Source organism: Ixodes scapularis, unplaced genomic scaffold (assembly GCF_016920785.2).
Source record: "Ixodes scapularis isolate PalLabHiFi unplaced genomic scaffold, ASM1692078v2 PGA_scaffold3__209_contigs__length_174095766, whole genome shotgun sequence".
In the NCBI taxonomy this organism is placed as follows: Eukaryota; Metazoa; Arthropoda; class Arachnida; order Ixodida; family Ixodidae; genus Ixodes; species Ixodes scapularis.
In genome coordinates this window covers 31,789,563-31,814,491 of record NW_024609868.1, presented here as the reverse complement: position 1 = coordinate 31,814,491, position 24,929 = coordinate 31,789,563, and the positions used below count along the sequence as shown (strand labels likewise).

The window sequence follows — 24,929 nt, the reverse complement described above, 5'->3', positions numbered from 1 at the left end:
GCGGCCGCTTCTCGTGGCGATCTGCCAGGCTTTGTCAGTATATAGGAGGCTATGGTTTAGAGCAACTGTATATGCTCCGCTCGTGTTTTGGAAAATGTACAATTAAAACTCGTGTCCGCTTGGCCGCGCCTGCAGCGACGAACGCAGGACACTCAGCTGGGTCACTCTGTCTATATGCATCCCCCGGTAAAGCGGCAGGCCGTAGCGAAGCGGCAGTGATCAAGCGGCCGTGGCTCACAGCACAGACGCTCCGAACATAGACACCGTCGGAAACAACTTCCTGTTGCATTTCAAAGGATATGAATAGTGCCAGTGCACATGCCTCGATCGGCGGTCAAGGTGCGTTCGCGGCCTTGACTCATTGCCAGTGGAAGTTTTCCCCAGGTATAGGATGGCAACGTTCAGTTAAATCAGGGCGATGTCGTAATTCTTTCCTCACAATTTGCAAATTATGGGGAAAAACAAAAACAAAAAAACTTCTAGAATTTTTGCAAAAAAAAAAAAAAATGTGGTTTTCGACCTTCTTTGAAGATTCGTGTCATCATCCCTTTCATCACATTTTCTGGCTGTTTTGCTTGTTGCGTTGCTGAGCACACACCGGATCTACGATTTAGATTGAAGTGGTTTATTAGAGAGTTTTAGTAGATCGTTCCCATGACTCCGATAACGATACCCGATACTCCGCCACCGCCTCCCTTGAGCATGCATAGTATCGGTATCGGGGCTATCGGAGGTAACGGAACGATCTACTAAAACCTTTTATTAACCCTTGCACAAAATGAATCGGAATAGTTCAAGCCTTAAGGTTTATCTGGGTGACTGGATTCGAAAATAAAACGAAAAATGGACTTCTGCAGAGAATACGCAAAAAAACACCTTAGTAAAAAATAATAATAAAAAACAGTGGTTCTAGTCATAGCAACAATGTGATCTATATGGCTTAATTACAACAAAAAAAAAATTAAAAAAAAAACTCTGCAAAAAAAACATGTTCCTTGACAACTATTGCAGTTGCGTTTTATTTCAACGCTGTGATCCAGATGGCTGGATAGCAATATGAGAATAAGACAAAATGTAATCATTATCAAACAAAAACAAATCAATTTAAAAAAAAAAACGCTGGTAAGATTAATTGTAGTAAATTCTAGGTGCCATTGCGAAATTGCGATGAGGCTATCGCGGTATTCCTAGTACCTGAACCTGCTGCGCTGTCGACACATGCATGAATGTACACCTGCTGTGTAGAAGGTACCATATCCTATCAACCAGTTGGCGTTGGCGGCATAAAATAGGCACCAGGCCACGTGGCCGTTTGTTCTGGCTCAGAGTTGAGGGGATAAAGAATGCCCATATTTCTCGAATTTACCTGCCAATTGCCCTTCCTTACAAAAAAAAAAAATATTAAGGCAAGTTTATATGATTATTAACGTTACGGAGTGATTCCGAGTTGTATTTAGCGAAAGTAAAAAAATCGTTTCATGGTCCCTTTAACTCTGCCCTCGATGAGGACTTCAGCGTGGCAGAGGTACACGCTGCCCTGCGCAAATTGAACAGCCGTTCAGCCCCAGGCCCGGACGGCGTCACCAACAAAACTCTGAGAAACCTAGACGACCCCTCCGTGGAACACCTCACCGAGTACATTAACGACTGCTGGCGCCAAGTGCCCATTCCCTCATCATGGAAAACGGCCCAAGTAATTCTCATTCCAAAACCTGGCAAGCCATCTAGCCTTGCCAATCTCCGCCCCATCTCGTTAACTTCGTGTATCGGTAAGGTTATGGAGCATTCGCACGAGAGATCTTTATCCCCGGAGAAAGCCGAGAACGTCATAGAGCTGAGAGAAGGAAACGACACGAGAAGGCGGAGGCAATGCAGAAAATCCAAGCGAGCATTCGCACGACGGAGTCGCATGCAGTTGAGTCGCCGGAGTTTTCCTTTTCGAAAACCCGTTGGCGACTTTCGGGGGCTTATTGAACAAAAGGCTGGGAAAAAATAATAAAGAAAAGACACCCCACATTTCAAGCCTGCTGCGACTTTCTGGGGCTCGTCGAACAAAAAGACAGGCAAAAAATAACGAAGAAAAGGCACCCCACACTTCAAAGCTATTGGTCGTTATCTCTCCCCAAAAGCAGGGGGACAAAAGAGGGGGCCAGGTCGCTCCGACGGATACCGACGGAACGGCGGATATTCTGTAGAACTGTCACAGATTCTCCTCGGGTCCCTGCAAGCATGCCGCGAGCACGGGGGATCAGCGAACGTCCGTGACGCGGAGCACGTGACCTCAGAACCTCGGGAAGAAACTCTGTCGTGCGAATACACCATTACCCGCATAAACTCTAACCTTGAAGACACGTCCGCATACCCCTATTCAATCATCGGCATTAGAGCGCATCTCTCAGCCCAGGACGCCATGCTCAACTCAAGCATCAAATCCTCGATGGCAAATCCCGACACACGAAGGCGATCTTGGGTCTCGATCTCGAACGCGCCTTCGATAACGTCGCGCACTCTACCATCCTCGAACGCATGTCCCTGCTCAACCTCGGCGAGCCAACCTGCAACTACGTACGAGACTTTCTATCGAACCGACTTTCGTACCTCTCGGTTGGAGGTATTCAATTGGAGGAATTCACTCTCGGATGCGTGGGAACCCCACAAGGCTCTGTGATTTCCCCAATGGCATTCAATTTGGTCATGCTCGGATTAGCACAGGAACTACAGAAGCTCGACGGCATAGAACATACCATCTATGCCGACGACATTACCATCTGGGCCACAACGGGCAGTGACGGCCAAATTGAAACCACTCTGCAAGACGCCATCGATGCCGTCGAAAATTATCTAGGCACGGGACTCCGATGTTCCCCCGACAAGTCAGAGCTCCTCCTATACCGCCCCACACTCCGCGGACGCCCACCGCTAGGCTCTACGCACAAACGCCACTACGAGGAAATCCGACTCCACATGAGGGATGGCGGAACCATACCCGTGGTCTCCACCATCCGGGTCCTCGGCATGACCATCGAAGCCAACGGCGCCAACTCAACGGCTATATCCAAGATCCTCCGACAGACGGCCAATACGTCGCGGGTGATGAAGCGAGTGACCAACCGGTGACAGGGCATGAAGGAATAAAGCCTCATCCGCCTTGTTCACTCGTTCGTCATCTGTCACATCACGTACGTCGCCGCCCTCCGTGATTGGTACAAAGCAGAAAAGACGAAATAGGACATCATTACACGCGGCGCCTACAAGCTAGCCCTAGGACTGCCAAACAACACCAGCACGGAACTTCTGCTCCAATTAGGACTCTACAACACCCTCGAAGAATTATTAGAAGCACAGCGTCGGTCTCATCTGAAGCGTCTCACCCTCTCAGAAACGGGCCGGCACGTTCTAACTAAACTCGGCATCACCTACCACTGTCAACATGGAGACAAACACCCGATTCCACGCGACATACAGACCTGGCTACATGCCGACCCTATCCCCAAAAACATGCACCCGGACTACAATAAAGAACGTCGGAAGGCAAGGGCTGCCTCCCTCATTAGAGCCTATGGCAACACCACGGGCGTCACCTTCGTCGACGCAGCTGAATATCAAGACGGGCACCGCTTCGCGGCGGCTACCACAGTAGGCGGCTCGCTCAAACGTACCGCCAGCATCGTAACCCGAAACGCCAAGACGGTCAAGGAAGTGGCCATCGCCCTGGTGACCCTCGATCCGGACTGCCACACCATCGTGAGCGATTCCCGCACGGCAATCAGCAATTACATGAAAGGTCGCATTTCGCAACAAGCACTGCGTAAAATGCTTCGCGTGCCTTCTATCGTTCTGCAATTTGTTGATTTAGTGTTTTTTGATGATGTTGAGCAACTTTCTAATTGAAACCATGCCCTTAAAGGGACACTTCAACGAAATTTAAAATATTCCCGTCGTGTTCCAAAATAGGTTGAATATGATCCACAATATCCGTAAATGACAATCGCACGTTTGTATTTTGATCCTGGTGGCTGTATTTTTCGTTATAATCGGCCCACTCTGGCAAGCGCTCGGAGAAGGCCCAGCTTAGAGCACGTGACATCCAACGCAATCGTGACGTAGGTCGTCTCAAGACGAGCAAAGCTACGGCAAGGCTGACGTCGAGAGGATGGCTTAGTCGTTCCAGCCACCGAAGCGGCTGCTTTTGTACGAATATTGAGTGACGGGTTAATCTTGTATAATCTTCTAGGGGGACAATAGCGACTTCTGCGACACACAAAAGGGATTCTCGGGAAGAGGGGAGTTCCTCCTTCTCCCCTTCTCTCGTCGTGGCCGGAGTCGAGACAACCTCCGTCATTAGCTGTCAAGGTTCCTAGACGAGCATTACAAACGAGGTGTTAGCGACATCCACCAGGTGCTCTTTGCTAATCGTTTAATTCATTCTAAAATTCCTTTTCGAGACTTTTTTTTAACAAGATATTGGTATGTTCCATGTGATACTGCTCTTTTGAACACATATAGACAAAAAAATGAGCGCCGAAATTTCGTTGTAGTATCCCTTTAAACACAATATTAAAAAAGTTAATTACGCAAAAATAATTAACAACTTAATTATCCCGGACTTTAATAATTTTCCTAAATGGGCCCCTGGCCCAGGACCAAAACGCCACAAGTCTTTTTTCGTTGCGATGAGTAGTTTTCGCGGGAGCGATTTGGCCTGCGTTCTCTGAAACACCCTGTATATATATATATATATATATATATATATATATATATATATATATATATATATATATATATATATATATATATATATTACTTACTGCAGCTCCGATTTGGGGGGGCTATGGCAGGTGTGGATATTATTTATACAGACAGTCAAGGAATCACAATAAACCACTGTCATTGGCACTGAGAAAATTTTTCAGGTTGTATAGTGACCGGACGTTTCCTGCTAACAAATTCAAACGTTGAATGGTGTGAGGAAAGAAACTATTTAAACATGTCGGTATGTGGATGAAAAGGTAAACTATTTATTTAAATCGTGGTGGCGCCTCGTTGAAGTTGGGTTGATAAACTTCATGTTTATTTATTTATTTATTTATTTATTTATTTACATACCCTCAAGGCCCTGGGGGCGTTACAGAGGGGGGTGAGTGAAGAGTCAAAACGTGATGAGTTCATAAATTGCAATGTCTTTAGGCGCTCAACATCACGACGCTCAGAAAGAGGACTTAGGCCTAACACGGGAAGGATAGAGGAAGGAGAAAAGTTTCGGTCGTACCGACCACAAATAAAACGTACTGATTAACTCCAGCCAAAACTCCAAATGAAATAAATTACTGGTATAGCTGTAGTGACACAAAATACGACCCCAGCCAAAATATTAAGTCCTGGGGACGCCGCATTCTCAACTAATGCCGATAATAAAAATGCGACCCGCCGCGAGCCGCTGTTCCTTAGCGGGCGGCCAGCGGGTCGCCGATCGTTAAAGCAACGTTGGGCCGTGACGTCAACATCGTTCTCTTTTTTTTCCTCCGGTCCGGACGGCCGCACCCGTTGCGCAGTCGAGCAGTGTAAAGTGCGCTTCTTTGAGCCTCTAGCACCACTACTTCGGCTTGTGATTGGCGTGTTAAGCCGTTGCTTTTATCTGTAGCCCGTGTAGCTTCGGTATAGCCTTTTGGTTTATTTGCTTTTGAGGACTCCAAGACTCGTTTTAGCGAGCAGCTCGGTGCGCCAAAGACTGCTGTTCCTCGAAGGATGCCAAGTACAATATTTAGCAATGCCCCCCCCCCCCCCCCCCCAAAGAAAAAAACAAAACACACTTGCATTAGTCAAAAGTAACGAATGAAAAATATAAAATCCTATGTATTAAAAAAAAAAAAAATCGTGGGTGGGGTGGGAATGTGGAAGGGAAAGAAAGTGTTCTTCTCACCTTACTAACGTTCTTTGTTTTCCTCTATAACCCACAAAAACTTTTGCTAGCTTTGAAAAGATAATGTCTGCCTATAGAGCCACTTTTTTATTGCACAAGTTTTTTTTTTAATATTTTTACAAATCGGATTTACCTCCTAGACGAACTTATGGGGTAAATTAGTGCCGTAGCTTACAAATTTGGCTTTTACATGCCTGAGGAAAAAGAACGAACAAACAGACGTGTACAGCCCAGCACACGTGTGTTCGGATGCCGCGGCCCCGCGTCGGAGAGCCTCAAAGCTTCGTGTCCGCAGCGCGAAAGCGAGAGGGCCCCCAGTACTGTACGTCACTGGCAGCGCGGCGTAGAGCAACGCCGCTCCATCCACGGAGCCCCGATGACAGCTGCCGAGTACGGCACCGAACGAGTTCACGGGTTTTCCAGTCACTATAGCTTTTGGGTATACGCACTAACTCTTGCTACATATTCTGGATAACTACCACGTATACAGAATTAAAACGAAATCAGCTTTCCTCCTATCTTTAGGCGGCTAGCGCAACAGAGGTAGGTGCTGCTTGGCCCGCGTACTCGTTAACGAGAACGATCCTGACGTCACGTCCACGTGGCGGCTGATTTCCACGGTTGCCGGGGCCTCGAGCGGCTAGTTTCAGTTTTGTCGGCCACGCCCCTAGCAAAACTTTGAGGCGTCAATATCTTTCAAACTACGCAGAATAACGAGAAAAAAAAAAAAAAATACACCTTGCAATTCAGGGACGCTGACTGCGCTAAAATCAGACATAATCCCAAAATCGAAAGTATGAACCGGAGTTGCCCTTTAACTGATTCGACCTTATTTTTGTCAGATTGTTTGTAGAGAAACCAAATTATAGAACCATAATCGAGGATTGGGCGAATTAAAGTTTATAAGTTAAAAGCTTTGTATCGGTGCCACACACGTAACGTATACGCCCCAGGTATCCAAGTCTTTTAAGGGATTTGTTACAAGTCCTGTAAATGTGCTTTGTCCACCACGTACAAAAAATCCCAAATGAATTGTCGAGAAAAGTAAATTTATGAGTAGAGTTTATCGTGTGGTATACTAAACATCGTCAGCGTAAAGTGGTATCTTAGTGGATATATGGCGCGGCCAATCATTAATGCACAATAAAACTAATACAATACAATAAAATATAACCCCGCCGTTTATCAAACTTTCTTTCTGTTTTGCTTGTTGCGTTGCACACACCGGATCCAGGATTTTAAATTTTAATGGGTTAATAGCTTTCCCATAAGATCATACCGAATCGTCAAGGTTAATCCAGATGACTTGGTTACAACAGGTGAAAGCGAGTAAGAAATTATGTTCTATTTTTTTTTTTGTGGCAAAAAGTAAAATTTAGAAAAAGAAAAAAATATTGTAGAAAACAGTTTCACTTTTATTTTAGGTTGGTGAAATTAAAGGGGGAAAATACGATATCCTTGCATGACACTTATGAGACTAGCAACAACATTTGTGCAGTGAACCTTCTAAAATATATACAAGCGTTAATCCTTTTATTTTTCCGGAACTAAGATGAATGTAAAAAGAAATCAATAAAAACGTCAGTAGGAAACATTGACTCTAGTAGGGTTCTCATTTTCAAGTTTTTAAAATCGTATGGGCTAAAATTGCGACACCAACGCGATCCTGGGATGATACTATTGCTGCAACACACGCATCTACGTATTATGCATATATGAACCTGCTGCACCTACGACAAGTGCATGAGTGTACCGGTTGCACTCCTTGTGTGGCGGGTACATGAGCTTCGACGTCTGATGAACCAATACGCACACTGCGTCGGTCGAGGGATTGCGCTGGGTCACAGAGAAAGGCTCTTCACAGGCTCCGTGTCTCAGTTCAAATCGCATTTCTGGACTGACACATTGTCAGTAGTGCCGTGCCATTTGCTAGCTTCCTCGAGTTCTTTAGAGGGATATTAAAATGAATTTTACAGATATTTGTACTTAACTGAATTTGTTTTTTGCTTTCTAGGGTCATTCTATTACTAATTTAACCCATGATTTTTTTTTGCCATAGTTTTTAGACGCATACTTGGCTTACAAAATTCACAGGAGCACCGGGAAGTCAGCAGTGACATCTCAAACCGGAACCGAACCTGTCGCTTGAAGTCTAAACGAGGAAGAGCGAGAGAGAGAGGTTTTGGTTGAATTGTGGTATTGTCTGCAGGGCTTACAAATGTATAGCCGACAAAATTTAGATGCGAGGTTAAATTAACCTAATCGGCCACGCCGTGAATCAGTGGTGAGCCGTACACTGTTAGCAAAAATAACACGCCCAGACGTGTAAACCGTTGTCCCATAGCGGACACGTCGAAACGTGTTCGTTTTACACGAGGCCATCTGTGTTTTTCGTCTACACATGAGGTGCTGTGTAAACTTAACACGCTACACCGTGTCTGCCTTCCGCAAAACCGTTTCGAGCGTGTTCCTTATGAAACATGGCGGCCAGCGGGCGAGAACAGGCGAGAGACGAGCCCAGTGAGCCGCGCGCCTTTCAGGCGAATTAAAAGCACACAGGGCGCGTTAGTTCTCGTTCGATGTCTTTTATACACAGTAAAGTCTCCAAGCGGCGTACGTAGCTACTTGCAAAGGTACGTACGTACGTGCGTTGTCGGCGGTCGGCGGCGTCGGTAGCTTCAACAAGCCGCTAAATAAAAAAAAAAAAAATAGAAAAAAAAAAAACTCATGCCGTATTCACATGGATAAATAACTTGAGCAAACTATTTAGAATCGGGCGGTAACTTGCGCCACCTATCAAGATTTCTAGCAGCCTGTTTTAAAAAAAAAAAAAAAGACGAGTCTGTTAACACTGCGAACGACCACGACCACACAGCAACCCTACATACAACGCAGGAAACACAGCACACAGGCACACAGCACCGACATGTACACAAACACAACAACCGACACTACGCCCGACACTTCCTACTCGATAGCCATTCCTCCCCGCGGCGCATATTAGCTTGACATGTGCGGGTGAGCTCTTTGGTCGCTGACCATTACATATTTATAGAAGAATACACAAAACACGGCGCAATGGACAGCCGTGTGTTAGAAATGTTTGCATTTAAAAGTATGGAGGCAAAATCTATAATGTTAGTCCGTTACAATAAATAACGATATGTTAACAATAAATCTTAAACCGGTCATGAAAAAGTTCAAATTTTTGTTACTTTCTTGCTTGATCAGTGTTATGAGCAGTCCGACTAGCATGAATCAGATAGAAAAACAAATTATTGGGATTTTGTCATTACGAATACAATAATAAATGAAAATGATCCTTGCGCAAATCATTTTTTATATATTTTTGTGAAGGACATCCGGACATCCGCCCAACACTTCACTTCCGCTAGTTGCAGCAGTTGCAGTACGAGAGCAGAAGCCTTCACTTTTGGGGCGTTTTAATGCAGTTTGTTGTCGTATGTCGTGTCGGTGTCGAGAAGAGCGGTGGGGCTTGGGAGTTTGTGACCGGTGTTATTCGTGAACACTGGTGTGGGGCGCTGATGCGTCTTTTTTTTATACTGCCACCACCCCGAACTTTGAAGATACACGGGCACGTAGCAGTGCATTATGCTGAATCCCGAGCTCCTTCTCTGTTGACGTCGCTTTTCTGGTCCCACTCGTGGATACTGCAAGCGTTTAAACAGTGTGCACCGTCTCGCCTACATCCCCGGTGACGTACTCGACCTGTTGAAAATTATTGCTTCCGTCATTTTAGAGTACGCAAGGCAGTTATCTCGTTGGTCTGGTTTCGGTTATAAAAGCAAGGCAAAACGCTCGTAGTTCCCGCCCTTAGTACACGTCGGACATCTTCCACACTTTGACACCGGATAACTGAATGAACGAGGATTTACATTCACTTCCGAGGTTACTCTCGCCGCTTCCTCACCGTTGAGCAGCAGGATGAGCTGGCGACAAGCCGCGGATGAAAGGCTGGAGCATCAACAGCCCAAGCGCACTCGGTGCCGATGCGGGCGACGCGGGTTTCTGTCAACCGGGAGGCCAGCACAAACCGTGACCATTCCAGCTCTTCGTCATGACACGGTGTTGCAGAGAGCAGGGTAAAATACAGCTACACGGATCACCGAAGCAAACGACTGCTATCTTAAATCTTGGCTTGTGATTGCGCCTTTGTAGTAGATTATCTTATTCGTTTTGCTGGAGAGATGCAAACGACGGGCATAACAAAATCGCTTGCATATTCCGCATATCTCACAAAAGCATTTACCCTGTCACCATGCGAAAAGCGCGAAACACGGAGTTCGCACCGTTCTAAGCTTCCCGTTTTTTACCTGCTTTAGAGCAGTTTGTACCTGCTAGTAGATATGCCTACTGAAACTGAAACAGGGCAGTGCCAGAGAGAAAGAGACAAAGTTGAGAAAGCTTGCTCGCTCTCCAATTTCTCAACTCTCAAGTGATTGTACCATAATAAATGCACCAACGCGTCTTCCAAAATAAAGAAAGAGCACTACGTTCACAACATAAAAAATGGTCTCAGTACATGCATTTGTGGGCAGGTAGGAAACCTTGCCCTAATTTATTCACGCCGCATGAGTGGCGCAACCAACGCGTTGCAGGACCGAATCATCTACTCGAGCGGTGTGCGTCGCTATGCAAACGCAGTCCAACACGAAGCATAAAAAACGGCAGATTTAAGACAACAATCCGGAGTCCATTATTCAATTAAAACAACGTAATTTTGTTGAAAACGCCCGCTGCTTCTTACTCACGGTATGTGTCGGGATACTTCTACAGTTTGAAACGGAACGAAGGAAGATTTACTTTTAAAAACGCTCGCTGCGTCCTCCCGGACCAGCTGGACCGGATCAGCTGACGACGACGGGACTGTACCCGTTGAACCTCCACCACGCAACAAACAATTTGCGCTCCGTGTTAAAAGCGTGGTTCGAACAGACCCGGAATACAAAGCACCGCACCATATACGACGAATGTTTCAGCTCTTTTTCGCATCGCCGGGTTGCACCAAACAGAACGAGATCGCCGAAGTCAACGCCGCGCTGTCGTGAACCTTGGCTTGTGGTTGCGAACTCGTGGACCCTGTGACTCCCTTCGCTTTCAAAGCACACACGACGATTACGAATGCTACTTTCCGTCTTCCAAGAACATCACAGGGGCACTTCTCCGGTCACGTCTTCACTATGTGCTCGCAAACTCCGAAGCTCTATGCGAAGCTTCTCGCGTCCCGTCAAACCAAAACAGTAGCGGCGCCATGCGTACTTGCCAGATTTTCTCCGGTCAAACAAAAACCCAAAACCAACGAAAGCCAACCGGCGCTTGCTTCCAGCCAAGGCGCTTCCAGCGTACATCGGCGTTGCGCTTGCGCCGTGGCCAGATCGCTTGCAGTTGAAGGTTGAAGCAAAAACGAAACCAACTGCAATGTCACGTGTTCACATCGAGGACACGCTTTTTTTATCCATTTTAACTGTTTGCAACGAATAATTAGACCCATAACTTTATTTGTGGTGTCTAAGAAACTGTTATCAGGACCCCTAAACTAAATACAAACATGGGCGACATGAGGGAAGCCGCATTGCCATCGACCAAAAGATGGCGGCGAGCCCGGTAAGCGCCGGTTTCGCCAACGTCCTGCGACATGGCGCAATTGCTTTTGGTGCATATCTGTCTCCGAGACATGTTTCTTTCCGCGGCATTTGTCTCGACGGTCCTTTCTAAGTGTGTCCCCAAGCATTCCGGTGCTTCGATAGCCGGCAATGCCGCGGTCGTCGCCGGGGGCGATGCGTGTTATCGAGGTCGGCTACACGGTTATGCGTGTATGACCGAACCAAAACACGTTTTTTACAACCTCGCATGATTTCTGATCGAATTATCCGTTACTCATCGTGTAAATTTATGGTAATTTGTGTAAATAACGTGTTTTTCACCCCAAATATTCGCCAAATACACGGGACTTGCGAAAAGTGTACACTGTAGATGCTCCGCCTATTGGCGACGTGAGCGATCGAAGGTGTCGCAGTGGTCGGCCTGCCACGATTGGCCGAACGCTGACGTCAGCAAAGGATTTCTCATCGACGGTAGTAAGAGTTATGTAACAACTTCGATCTTGACGATGTTGGCAGCGTTGGTTTCAGAGCGCAGTGATTTCAAGCTTCCATCATGCTAACTACGAACACCATCGAACTTGTTGTTCGCAAGGTAATTACGTCACGAGGAGGAACCATACGACGGCGCCACCGAAACATTTCGACGCCCATAGAGCGCGAGCTTTATGACTTTGATAGCACTTCGTGGCAAGCGCAGCCAAAGCCATACGCGAGGCAACGAACGCGTGTTGGAGGTGCAGCATCTACGGTGTACTTAACCTGTCACCCACTTTATAGACAAGAAAAAAAAAAAAAGACTAAATGCGACGTCGGAATGATTAGAAGAAAAAGTGTGACTGATTAACAATTAACACATCTCGACGCTAAGGACTTGGAGGGAGTTGTCTGACAACTGGAGCGGTTGTCCACGCTACAAAGCTGCTGCTCTAGTGCCCTTTCCAGCTCGTGTAAAGGCTAGCCCACATGGTGCGCTTTTCTCCGCGTCTGCGTCGCGTCTGCGCTTTGACGTCACTTCCGGCGCCGGGACAAAACGCAGCGTTTTTTGGCGCATTCCGACGTATCTGGAGGAGCCAGATATTTTGCGTCCACGCGTCGCGTCTCGCTCTGCGTCCAGAAGGCAACAACCAATGAACCGCCGTGTTCACTAGTTGCAAGGAGCGTTTGAATTTTCTCCACTGTTTTCGCCACTGTAAGACTGTAGTTTTCGCCACGGACCTCGAGACAAAGGCGATAATAATAATAATACTTTTTATTTGCACATATTGCGATACCCACTCGGCAGCGTGCGAGGCTAGGCAAAAAGGTTGAGACCCTTACGCAGGTGGGCCTGCTAGCCCGCCGCCAAGTAGGGGAAGGGATACGGGAAAGGAAAATAAATAAAACACTCAAAACAGAAAGATACACACACAAAAACGGGTAGCAGCCCTGTGCCATTCCAAGGCAGAGCGCACGCGCGCACGCACACACACACACACACCCGCGCGCGCGGAGTTTAAAAAATTTGCACGCTCGCGGCCTTAAATAAAAACGGCTTTTAGGCCCCGCCAACGCTAGCAGCAGGGCGAACATGGGTAGTTACGTCCTTCCCCCCGCGGATATCAGTTTATCATACCTTTTACACAAGTCCAGGAAATCCTCTCTGCTCCGCGGGAGAGGCTGACGCTGCTTCAGCGGAACAGAGAGAACCTAGCGAAGTACAAAAGCATCCTGCACTCTGGCAGGCCAAATGTAAAGAATACAAGGACACCGAGAGACAAAGATACAAAATCAATACTACCGGCAACAACCGCAACAACGTAACCTCTGTAGCGGCCAGCGGCCAGCGGCAAATGTTTTGGCGGTTTTGGCGCCGGCGATGGTGATGCCAATGGCGTATCGAAACGTGGATGAGGCGTACGCACTAAAAAGGATGAAAATTAGTGAAATTGAGCTTCATTGCGATTGCTGTAATAAAAATGAGTGCTTACTATTACTAAAATTAAATATTACGGCATGTAGCCATCATTTACCGCGGGATTTCTATTTAATATTTGCTTTTGTTTCTTAAGCGCGTCTGGCTACGTTGGGCAGACGCTTCGTAAACGCAGACGCGAAGCGCTGCACGGAAGCGCTGCGTGTGGTTTGACTGGGCGCACGCGTCCTGCTTAGCGCGCGCGCCAAGCCGAGACGCGCGTCTAGACGCACTGAAAAACGCGCCATGTGGGCTAGCCTTTAGGCGCCTGGTGCCATGCGCAGCTACGGAATCCCGGAGAGAAGCTCATCGGAGATAAGCTCGCCGGAGAAAAGCTCACCGCAACACCGGCGGATGCGGCGAAAAGTTCACCGGCCATTGAGCGTATGCGGATAAAAGCTCACCCATTTTTTTTTCTTCTATTTATATGGAGGCTGCTTGATCACGCGTAACATATATATCATTTTATTATCATTAAAATTCGTCAGCTTTGTAAAAAAAGGAAATATACTTTTTTGTATTATTTATTAAGCTTATTAGGTATATTTCTCCCAAATTAATAATTGCGGGCGAGTGTTTTCTGTGGCTTACTCTCTAGGCAACGAAAGCCTAACTGAAAACTTTATGAACCTGAAGAGCAGGAAAAAGTTCAAAAACTTAATAATGTTGCCTAAAACCTAAAAATTAAAACTGTAAATGCCGAAAATCCGAAAGTGCATGCGCAACCACGAAGCTTTTGTTAACCTTTGAAAATAGCATAAAACAGTCAGTAGGATATCGAGGCTTCTTCCTTCCACGGACATGCACGTTTTCTAGCCGTTCGTGCTGGTGTTTCCACACGTTGCCTTTGTATGATAGTGCCCTTCTACGGTGAGCCAGCCATGACCTTCAGAGCTGCACACTGGCACCGTTGTTACTCGTGACCTATAAAACTAAGAAGTAGTCTTCTGTGAGGTAGCGAATAGGGCGAGTTGGTAAACGTTATACATGATGAAAACCGCTCAAACGACGACGACAGAGTCAAGACAACAAACACGACAGGACGAAGCTGCTCTCGCAACTAAAGTTTTGTTAGTGAAATTAACAGAAAGGAAACAGCTTAGCCGACACTGATTACTGTATCATTGACGATAAAAAGGCAGTCGACAGGATCGTGTGCAGAGCAACAAGAACCTTGTTTAATGGACGTCGGCGGTATTTATCAAATAGCGCCGGGCGCACTGCGCATGACTAGCGCCTTGTCAAGCGAGGCGTTGTACCATGATAAGCCCGATACATCTCTTCACGGGTAACAAAAGACAAAGTACAAAGTACAAGTTCATGCCACTTGATTGAAGTCAGAGTCATAATGAAGACGTTCTGAAGGCTTCACCGTGCGAGTCGACTTCCTGGCTTGCGACCCTGACCCGCCATCGCCTGAAGGTTGCTGTTGGCGTGACGGTGCTAAGGGCTGCGTCGTCGTACCAGTGGCCAGGTTTCTGTTGGCCGTAGGTGCTGCACCGCCGTTTGGAGTTTCCTGGATCTGTGACGTCGCCTCGTTGCTCGGGGTCGACTCTGTCTGGACTGGCAGCTCGGTGCCATTCTCGTCTGGACCGAGCGTACTCCAGTCGTCGTCGTCACTCGCTTCCGCATAGTGCTCTCTGGTATGTAGCATGTGCTGCCGGTTACGTCTCAGCATGCATTCGGTGATCTTCTGTCAACACACGGTAAAGCGCGAAACATTTGTACGACGAAACCGTCCGATCCAACGTCCGACCGCGCAATTCGACGGTCGGAGGCGAGGGTTTTCAACGCTCTCCGGTGCTACGAAAACCCTTTCCCCCAAGGTCATTCCGGCCGTCCGCACGTCGGATCGGAAGGTTTCGTCGTACATGTGTTTCCCGCTTAAGACCTGGGAGCGGCCGTGTCAACCACCTTGGCTTTCCGCGACCATGCAGTGTCTCTAATCCTCACGACGTTCTCTTGAGCTAACGGTAGCAGTGGTTGCCCTTTTCGAATTTGAACGTGTTTCTTTACTGTAGTGGCTGTTACTTCGCCAAAGTCCGGAATGTTAGTCCGAAGACGCCTGCCTTGAAGAAGTTCCCCCGGAGATCAGCCGTCTTCTAATGGCGAAGAGCGGTAGGCCAGCAGGCCTAACCAGAAGTCGTCCCTGGATTCTTCAGTTTTCTTCAGAATGCGTTTGACAATCTGTACACCCTTTCCTACGAGTCCGTTAGACTGAGGGTAGTGGGGGCTGGACGTGACGTGTTTGAAGTCATACCTCAACGAGAAGGCGGAGAACTCGTGACTGGAAAACTGCGGTCCATTGTCGGTGCAGACTTCGAGCGGTATGCCGTACCTTGCGAACATGGATCTGAGTGCCGCAATCGTGGTTCTTGCGCTTGTGTCCGTCAGCTTCTCGACCTCTGGGAAATTGGAAAGCGCGTCAAACGCAACGAGGTACGAGTTTCCTCCAAAAACAAATATGTCAACCCCAACCCTGCACCATGCACAGCTCGGAAGTGGGCGCATTAGTAGTGGTTGTACTGGTTGCTTGTAAGAGAACTTTCTACATGTAGAGCAGTTCTGTATCAGCAGGGTGATGTCGCCGTTGAGACCCGGCCAAAAAACAAGGCGTCGTGCCCTTTCTTTGCATTTCTGTAAACCGAGATGACCGGCGTGAATTCTTTGTAGGATTTCCTGTCGCATGCTTCTCGGTACGAACACTTTTGTTCCCTTAAAGAGTATTCCGTTCACCACAAATAGTGCCGATGCAAAAGGTTTCAGTTCACCTTGGAGTGGCTGGCCAGCTGACAGGCTGCTGATGCTCGACTGCACGTAGTCGTCCCGAGCAGTCTCTTCAGCCAGTTTTTCTTGCGTTGCTTCCGTCACCATGGAACCCATGGGAGCTGAATCGCGTGTACTTCCACGTCGTCTGTGGCACCAGCCTTGTCGACCTGACCGCCGGGAGACGCCCGTGACAGCATATCTGCCAAGACTTGGTGCTTCCCTGGAACATGCTGCAGGACATAGTCGTATTTGAGAAGTCTTAAAAAAAAATCTTTGTAAACGAGGCGGCATGTCACAAATTCCTTTCATTGCAACAGACAGGAGCGGCTTGTGGTCTGTCTCAATGACGACCTTCTGCCCGTAAACAAACTGGTGAAATTTGTCGCAACCGAACAAAATGCTAAACGCCTCTTGTTCAATTTGTGCGTAACGTTGTTCCACGTGCGTTAGCGCTCGGGATGCGTAAGCCACCGGTCGCCAGTGACCGCCGTGACACTGCGAAAGCGCCGCACCGACGCCGTCTTTCGATGCGTCACACGTTATCTTCGTCTCCCTTCGAGGATCGAAATTTGCTAACATGAGCGCTGTACTAAGAATCTGCGTGATGCTGTTCCACTCGCTCGCATGGTCCTTGGTCCACTCAAACACCGAATGAGTTTTGATAAGCGCTCGCAACAGCCCCGTTCTTTCAGACAGGTGCGGCACATATTTTCCGAAGTGGTTAATCACTCCCAGCATACGCTGAATGTCAGTTTTGTTCTTTGGCACCGGCATTTCCAGCAGGCCTTGCACCAGCTTTGGATTGGGCGAGATACCTTTTGCTCCGATTATGGCACCCAGGAACTGTATTTCCGTTAAGCCGAACCTACATTTCTGAGCGTTAAACGTTAAACCAGCTTTTTCAGCAGCTATCAACGCTGACACTAGGTATAGGCGGTCATCATGCTCTTTCCGCGTCGCGCCCCACACCAGAATGTCGTCAATATACACGTGCACGCCAGGTAGACCATCGAACACTTGACTCAGTGTCCTTTGGAAAACTTCTGGCGCCGACGAGATACCAAAAGGCAGCCGGAGGTAACGGTATCTGCCAAAAGGAGTTGCGAAAGTACATATTTTCGACGTTTTCTCGTCCAGTGGTATCTGGTGGAAGCCAGAGTTTGCGTGGCAGCTGAAGTAGACTGCGCCGGCCAGTTCTCCTTCTATGTCTTCCCGCTTGGGAAGCTGGTAGTGCTGCCTCTTTACATGCTCATTAATCCTTCTTGGGTCCATGCAGACCCGAAGTCTGCCATTTTTTTTCTTGACCAAAACCAAAGGGCTTACCCGGTCGGGGAGTCTTCTTTATTGATGATTCCCGCTTGCTCCATTCTTTGGAGCTCGTCACGAAGAGGCTGACGGAGAAACAGGGGCACCCTGCGGGCTGGCTGGACGACGGGGGCGGCACCAGGCTGCAGGACCATGCTGTAGGGCTGCTTCAGGCAGCCTAATTTATCGAAAAGGTGCCTGAAATATTTAGTAGCCTTGTACTCTTCCGAAGTTCCGATGGCGTCCACTGTGCGCTGCAGAATTCCTAAGGCTTCGCTTGCGTCCAGTCCCAGTATGGCCTGGCGACCATCTTTCACGACAAAGAACTTCACACTATTAGTAGCCTTTCCGACGGTCACCTTCTGGCACGTCGTTCCAAAGTTTCTTATAACTCCTCCTGTGTACGCTCGCAGGACAGAGCTACTGGGCTTCAACGCTTCTGGCGCTCGCAGCTTTTTGTACACTGAAAACGGTAGCAGGCTGACTTGAGATCCGGTGTCAACTTTAAAAAAAGACTTCTCGAGCAGAAACTTGAGCTTTGATGATCCAATCGTGTTTTCCGTTTTCGCCGCCTATCTCCAGAACGTCAAAGTCATCGTCAACGTCATCGTTGACGTCATGCCTGCTTACTTCACCAACGGTCGAGCTAGGGCAGCAAATCGCGAAGTGATTAAGCTTCCGGCATGAGTTGCATTTTTTCCCGTAGGCGGGACACCATCTGACTTTGTGTCGCCGATTGCATTTTCCGCAGAGTAATTGTTTTTTTTTGTCTTTTTGGGCCGCCTTGCTGCATTGCGGTGCCGCTTGTTGTGAGGTAGCATCAATACGGCTGGCCGCCTTGTTCCAGACTTGGTTTTGTTTCGCCAGAGTTTCCGCTACTTTACACATTTCTTCTGCCTTTTGCAACGTCCGACCCTTCTCGCGAAGCTTCGAATCATTCGCGCCGAACACGATCAGGGGCCCTAAGCTGGACGCTTGGCGAAAACGACGGCGAGAAATCTGGCGGCCGTGATTGGCCAACGCTGCACTTGACCTTGGCGCCGGCCAATCATAGGCGCCGAATTTCTCGCCGACTTTTCCGCCAAGTGTCCAGATTAGGGCCCCTGGTCTCTGATCATCGAGTCATGCAGTTCTCCAAAATTGCACTGGGCGGCTAGCTTTTTCAGGTGTCGAATAAACTTTTCGGGGTTCTCCCTCGGCTTGCGCTCTTGAGCGAAATACGTAGCGTTCATGCACTTCATTGCTCACCTCGGCGGAGTATGCTTCAATCTTTCTGACGAGGGTTGCGTAGTCGTCCTGGTCTTCCCCGTCCTCAAACTTGAAGTTGTTGAAGACGTCAAGTGCTTCGTCGCCGGCAACGCTCAGCAGGACTGCAGCTTTTGCAGCTTCACTTCTTGGACGTTCTTTCGATGCCGTAGCCTTCAGGAACAGCTCGACCTTCTGCTTGAAGCGGTTTCAGTTTTCGAAAAGGTTGCCCGACAGTTGTAAGGGCTCCGGGGTTTTGAGCAGATCCATCGTCGTCACTGCGTCGTCCGACTACGCTTGGGCCCGCACCGGCCACTTCTGACACCATGTATCGTTGACGATAAAAAGGCACTCGACAGGATCGTGTGCAGAGCAACAAGAGCCTAGTTTAATGGACGTCGGCGGTATTTATCAAATAGCGCCGGGCGCAATGGCTAGTGCCTTGTCATGCGAGGCGTTGTACATGATAAGCCCGATACAATTACATCAACAAACACCTACTTATCTATTAGGCACTACATATTATTTGGAGCTGAAACGGTTCACCACACCGCTATTCATATTAGCTCGCAAAGAACAAACCTCTTTATTTGACAGAGCTACCAACGGCGTACTGTCAGTTGTCAATAAATTGCTGTCTTTTTTACCGGTGTACGATGTTCTGATTTTATACTTGCGGCTTCATTATTACACATCACAAAGAAGATGAGATATTTTTAATGAAGTGACGAATGCGAATTGTGTTAAATTGCCACGTATGACGGAAAATCCGGTAAGTTAAAAAAAAAAAAAAAAAATCGGTGAGCTTTCCTCCGCATTTGTCGGTTTTGAGGTGAGCTTTTCTCCGGTGAGCTCATCTCCGGTGAGCTTATCTCCGGTGATCGTTTCCCCGGTGAGCTTCTCTCCGCCGCCCGCAGCTACGTGCAAGCCCCGAGAATAGCCTTACCCGAGAATAGAGTTCCTGCATAGCTACATAGGCTCCCGTAGGGAGCCTATACAGCAACTCTACCCGAGAAGTTTGGATGGCGCCCCCTTACGGCGAACCGGGGTGACGTCACGGCGAGGACAGAATTTTTCCCCGACTCGCCCCGTTCGCCCTGTGGAAGCTGTGACGACATTAGGGAGTTTTAGAATAACGTACGCAATTTTAGCGCGCGCTAGCGCTAAATTTAGCGCTTGTATTAGCGCACGCGACGCAGAAGAGTTTTAGAATAGCGTTTCTCCGCTGCGACGCAAAAGCCCAAGCATCTCGCGCTTGCGACGCCACCAAGATACAGTAAAAACTTTTATTTCACACACGAAATGATGTAACTTTAGAAAAGAAAACGAGTTTCTTTGGTCCAGAGTAGCATTTTAATTTGTTTAGACATGAGAACGCGACGCGAGCGGTTCACCGGTCGTGTCGGCTTGCGTCGCCTCGGCAAGAGAGGTCTCGTGTACTGACCTTCGCCGTGAAAGGTTCGCGCGTCGCAAGCATCAAGTTGCCGGTGATCGCTGCTAAACCGAGTACAATTTCGTCCCGTATTGAAAATTGCAGTCGCGAGGATGCCGCCGACGTCGCACCCACGACGCCGCCAAAGCAGCCGCCGACATAATCCTGAAAGCCGCCATTTTTTTTTAACGGTGCTCTTCTTGGCTTTAGCCAACTTCTCATCACGAATCCTCCTTGAAGAAGCGCAAACACTCTTTGCGTACGCACGCTATTTCCGAGAAATAGCGCGCGCTAAAATTGCGCACGCAAAGCGCAAAACCTGGTTTGCGTTCGAAGCATGCGCAGTGGCGACGACGCTATTCTTTGCGTACGCAAAGCTTTAGCGTGCGCTATTCTAAAACTCCCTATTAGCTGTCGGCGCGCTCGTTTCTATTTAATTTTTTCTTTTGCGCGTTTTTCGTAGGAAGTGTAAATGTTCATATGTGGCTTTATTGAGGTACGGCCTGTAGCTGGAGCCGAGACTTCAACCAACATTTCAGGCAAAGTTGACAGGGCAGGTAACGCATGAATCGCAGCTGGTATATGAAAATGAAGAAATATGGCCACAATTGCAGGAGCTTCACTATAGATTTACATCTCACACAATCAATGCCGCTGATGGTGTGAATGAATTGGCAAACTATGTATACTATATTTTTATATATCTCTGTTCTTAAACGAAAACGCCGAACCAGAAAAGCTGCATGCTGCTCGAGCAACGTGTTAAATGTAGTCTGAGCTATAAAGAGAGAATCACAAGTGAAACAGCCCAAGTACAGGCATAAAGTGAAGAAAGAAGGAACACTGATTTATATACATTTATCGCATACAGGCTTGGCAGTATTTTTAGACGTGGAACGCGCATTTGACTCTGTTCCCCATGATGTTGTTCTTGCGTGCTTGAGACATCTTGGCGTAACGGGAAGGATGTTAAGATATTTCGAAGACTTCCTGAACGGCAGGACTATCAGTGTCCACCTGGGAACGTTTCAAGGTGCTGTTCGCCCACTGCTGCGGGGACTACCTCAAGGTAGCTGTCTAAGCCCGACACTCTTCAACGTCGTAATGGCAACGCTACCACTGTGCATGGACTCATCACCTCATCCTAGTGGTATGATAATTTATGCTGACGACATTTGTTTGTGGGCTTCCCATTCCGATCGCCGTATACTTCGCCCTTTTATGCAAACCTGCCTTAAGCGAGTTGCAAACATGCTGGAAGACCTCGGCCTCTCCATCTCGGCAGAAAAGACGGCTGTGCTCGCATGTTCCCGCCGTCCTCTTCGCCACGGGTTTCCACGTTTAACTTTATCTGGGATCCGATTGCCACGTGTGCGAAACTACCGTTATCTGGGCGTTGATCTCGACTCGCGGCTCTGCTTTCGTCGCCACGTAACTACTCTTGTACGGCAGAGCACGATGACAACCTCTCTTATTCGTAGGCTTCGTGGCCTTGATTGGGAACCAACTCCTCGAGCCCTAACTAACGTGCATCGAGCGCTGAACCTGTCTCGGATTCTTTATGTCGCGCCGTACTTGCCCCCTACTCGCTCTCTGTGGGATCAGCTGGAACGACGTCATCGCGCTGGACTAAGGATGGCCCTAGGACTCCCCTCTTACTCTCGAATAGAGGCAACGTGGATTGAGGCCCAGGAAATGCCAGTATCTTTGCACGCTAAGGAACGGGCTCTTCGCCATCTGGTTCGACTCGCCCAGTCGAGCAGCGGTGGTTCTCTTTACGAGGATATCCAACGGCGGCATTGTTCTCATTATGGAAGACACTGCAACACTTTGATAGAGGCGCTCGGATCCACACCAGCTGTTCAGCGTTCTCCAGCTGATTCACCGTGGAGTGAGCATCCATTCACCGTATATGATGACATCCCTGGCTTTCATGGAAAATCACAGCATTCCTCGCTGGTCAGCCGCGCCTTGACGAAAGACGTCCTGGCGTCCCGCCACGCTTCATTTAAGATCATATTCACTGATGGCTCTGTTAATCTCATTAACCATTCCGCGTCTGCGGCATACCATGTCCCATCAGAACACCATTCTTGGTCAGGACGGCTTGATCACGCTGTTTCATCGACTACGGCCGAGCTTTGTGGAATTCACGCAGCTCTTCTTTATATCTAGAAAAGGCCACCAGAAAACTGGCTGCTCGCAACGGACTCCCAGTGTGCAGTGCGAAGCATTCGAAGTGGCAGAGGCGTTAATGCCAACATGACTCGTGAGATATTTAACTTGGGACGTCTACTTGTTTTCCGAGGCTGTAACATTCGAGTGCAATGGATACCTTCACATGTTGGCATTCTTGGCAATGAAAAGGCAGATCAACTGGCTTCCAACGCTCTGCTCCTACCTACTGCTACTTTACAGCTTCCGACCCAGACTGACTCAAAAATAGCAATCCAAACCTGGATACAACAGAGACATCCGGTTTCAAGAATTGCAGCGCATGACCCGCCTCCCCCGGCATGTACGCGGGGCTTAACACGCAAGTTTGTTTCCCTTCTTCACCGTCTTAGATCAGATTCCGCTTATACAAACGTTAACTTGTACCGGATTGGAAAAGCGGCCAGCCCTAATTGCCAACACTGTGACCAACAAGAGACAATTGAACACATATTTTTTAAGTGCGAACACTACGCATCCGAACGAATTGAATTCTTGAACTGCCTGAGAGGGCTGGACATTCCTTTCACGCTCGAAGCTACATTATTTCCGAAGGGACCAACTTCCACGTGCATACGGCTGAGAAAATTTGTGTTTTGTTTTTTGGGCGCGTGCGAACTACTCTCAAGACTGTGACTGTGACGTGTAAGAAACTTTAGAACGGTAGCCTATACTTCGTTTCGCCTTATCTGCGGGCGGGGCCGGGGCTGAGAGCGCGGGACCAGCGCTTTTAGCTCTTCTCCCCAGCTCGCGTGCTCGAGCAGAGCCTGAGCGCGCGGAGCTTTCGTGCTCGCGCTTCCAGCTTTGCCTTCGCTCGCACGTGGGGTGAAACGAGGTATAGTTAGGTCGATATAAGTACTCTCATTATTTATTTTGTGCTTGCTGGTGCGCGCTATGGGGTTCTGTCGTGTACAGCATTGTTTGAACATATGTCACAGTTCGTCTTAACGGCCCTAATCATTTTTTTTTTCGCCCGCGAAACGTGTTTAGTCATTATTTTGCTAACGCTTCCCTCGTCATCCCCGGACCCCTTCATCACCATATTTTCCCTTCCCTTTCCCGCATTCACCCTCATCAACCTACAATAACCCAAGCCCGTGAAACGTGCCCACCGTGAGTGAGGCAAATGTCACGTCTGGCAAACAATACAACCAACCAACCAACCAACCACCTTTGCCGGATTCGAATATATTTCAATAGGCTCCACTGGCGGTGACTGTGGACTTGTTTATATCATCCCTGAAGTAATGTACAACAACCGTAAGCGAAGGTGTCTTGCCCGTTACTAATCTCTTATGCTCTAAAACTTGGAGTTTATTTAAATCAAATTGTCCTGAAGCTAAAATACCAGACGCTTTTCTCACGCAGACTGTCACCCTTCCCAGGTTTTACATTTTCTGCTACTAGTGCAGCATCTACCACTGGACAGCCGTTCGAATGCTTGCTGTTCCTCCTGTTTTCCTCTGTTGTCAGAGAGTCCAGCTGTAGGGGGTTTGGAGGCTGAGAAATCTTTTGGGGACCTGCAGCAGCGTCTCTTTTAATTGGAAATGATAATTAAAACTAAACGGTGTATTTTTTTTAATACAGAAGGCTGGAATAAAGGAAGAATGTCTGGAAAGGGTATAAGCATTCCAAATTACGGTAGTATTGCTGCGCATATTTTTGGCAGTTCAATACATCTCATCCAGGCAATTGGGGCAATTCGGCAATTTTGCCTGCCACCATAGAAACTGATTTCCAGTTATTGTGCATCGTCTAAAAAACAAAACATGCCTGCATACGTGTATGAACTATATATTAAATTCACGAAGAAGCTTTATATTTAAGTAAAACAACCCTGTTCCACGAACACAACCAGCGCGTGCTGCAGAGTAACACGCGCACATTCGGGGTCGCGAGCTAATTTGCCGACCGCCCGAAGGCCGTTCATATAAATGTCATTTGAGATGTCTGCAAAGCGGGATGTAATATTCTTTTAGATCATGAACATGCAAGGGACAGAACTCCAGCGCCTGAAACACTTACGCCGCCGCTTCACCCACCCTTCGCACGATTGCCTTGTGCCGTGTGGACCGACAGGGAGGTTCGTCGGCGGAATCGCCTCCGCCGATAGCTTTCAAAATTTGTAACCCAATTATAAAGGTTAAAGCGACAAGCACGCTCATACAAAGTACGGAAACACGTCGGTACCGGCCTAACCCACCGTCTTGCACGCCGGGTAAACCAGGTCCCGCTCTTCGAAGTGCTTGCGGCACACGACTCCCAAACCAGGAAACCGTGGCAGGCGAAAAACGACGACGAAGTTTAGAGAGATTGGAAGCCTTTTGCATCTGCTCCCTCGAAAACGTCATCTGTTTTTATTTTACGGGTGATACGCCGTGAAATTTAATTTCCGGCACCAAGCAGCAAGTTCCCGGTCCCGGCCCAGGGTGGTGCTTCACCAGTAGCCCCGGGCCGAAGACCTCAAGG

The 24,929-nt window shown here is 48.1% G+C and overlaps 1 pseudogene; it reads right to left on the bottom strand.

Annotated features, from left to right (window-relative positions):
- Nucleotides 1-5,982: 5,982 nt before the first annotated feature.
- LOC121837167 lies at nucleotides 5,983-16,461 on the bottom strand (annotated as a pseudogene).
- Nucleotides 16,462-24,929: the final 8,468 nt, after the last annotated feature.